Here is a 1,939-nt window from a genome sequence, read left to right on the forward strand (position 1 = left end):
TTCTATAATAATATATTACTTGACATGGCACGATAAGCTTATAAATTTACTCACGTTTACATATTACACGTTACATAATTAACATACTTAAAAAATTTATATGTAAGTATATACTTATATGTAAACTGGTTCCACGTTAGACTGCAAATGTTATTTATCGAAAACTAGTTACAGATGATGGATAAACTATTTTCTAATTAAATCATCTGGAATGTCATATCAAATCACAAATGGCATTTAATCTATATATCCCTTTCTTTTCAAATATATATATACTTATACATGGAAATTTTCGAAATCGAGAAAATCGAAATTGTTTTTCTGATGGATATCGAAGTTCTTTACACGAATCGTAAAATTTTCTATATATTATGAAATTTGTTGGAAAATACGTCAAATTGATCGGCATTATACCGTTGAATATATTTACAAAGTTATAAATATAACTTATTTGAACGATATCACAACATATTATAAATCATATCATAAATCGGATTTGTTATCTCGAATCTATCATTGAACAAACGTATAATTATTTATGTTTACGATAATTTTAAACAAACTAAATTAAAAATCAATAATGTGATTTCTTTACGATATTGGAGCAATTTTTATTTGATTTTTATCCAATAAATAATTTTCATTTAAAATATAATCGAAACTTCGAGAGAAAGAAAAAATAGACAAAAATGAAAAACAATAATAATGAAAAATGAAAAACAATATTAATGGGTTAATAGAAAATGTAAATCTAAAGTACAACAATGGAAAAATTTTGTTAACAAATTGAAATGTTATGTGAATGATAAAATAAATTTTTTTTTTATCTAATTGAAATAAATTAGACATGCATCTAAATAAATACTTTACTAATCTGATTTCACAATCAGAAATATACAACTTTCATTTAGTTTTTAATTTGAACATAAAAGTAAATGTAATAAATATAATAAATATATAATGCAGTAGCAAATTACTAAAATGATAACTATTAATCAAATTATCGTAGAAAAAAAAACGATATACGTAAAAGTTGATTGAATTTTTTTTTTCCATCTTTGTATCTTTATTCATTTTAACAAATAATTTGCACATAGCGATTTTAAATCTCTTGAATCCTCTCTGGAATAACGAAGAAATTGTGAAATCTTAACAACGTTATTACCAACATCAACCATCCGCGTGAACGTTCAATGTACATTCGATGTACGCTGTTATAATAATGCTAATATAGAAAAAAGAAAATTATATATGCATGGTGATGCGATTTAATTTTCAAATATATAATAGATGCATGCAACGAAGTGGTAAAACAATCTTGTTATTTTACGAGATTGCAAATACTTATTATGCTCCATTAATGAATACAAATACTCTTTATAGTTTCATCTACTTTTACTTTGTACGTTTTACTTTGTACATCGCGGACAACGATATGTCGTATTTCGAATCATCTATCTATGATAATTCAATGCAAAATTTTCGAAAGTTTGAATAATAACTTTCATTTCATAAATAAGAGAATTATTCTCGTTTTATCTGGTTTAACTTATTAACGCGTAAATTTAAATGATTTTAAAACAAAAGTAGAAAAATATGGACAAGTAATCCGATCTCTAGATAATTAATTCAATGGAGTCGATTAATTACTGGAAATATCGTTATTTTCTTACTTAACAAAATAAATAAAGATGCGCGTGATTTGCATTCGCAACTATATTTACGTTTTAATTGATTTCAAAACAGTGGACGTAAGTCGAAAAAAAAAAAAAAAGTAATTCGAAATAGATATAAAATATATATAAGTACTTATATTTCTTTATGATAGATTTCAATTAATAAACGAGAAATAGTTTTTTCTTTAAACAAAATATACGATTAAATATAGAAAAAAAAATATAATTATTAAACGTGGTTAACTTTATAGAAAAAAAAAAAA

General features: G+C 23.3%; 1 protein-coding gene across 4 annotated transcripts in view; it reads right to left on the bottom strand.

The window, feature by feature from the left end:
- LOC102676118 (segmentation protein cap'n'collar) overlaps positions 1 to 1,939 on the bottom strand; it is a 76,906-nt gene that overhangs the window by 30,646 nt on the left and 44,321 nt on the right. The gene's annotated exons all lie outside the window — the stretch shown is intronic.

Source organism: Apis dorsata, unplaced genomic scaffold, assembly GCF_000469605.1.
Source record: "Apis dorsata unplaced genomic scaffold, Apis dorsata 1.3 scaffold_867, whole genome shotgun sequence".
NCBI classification, from domain to species: domain Eukaryota; kingdom Metazoa; phylum Arthropoda; class Insecta; order Hymenoptera; family Apidae; genus Apis; species Apis dorsata.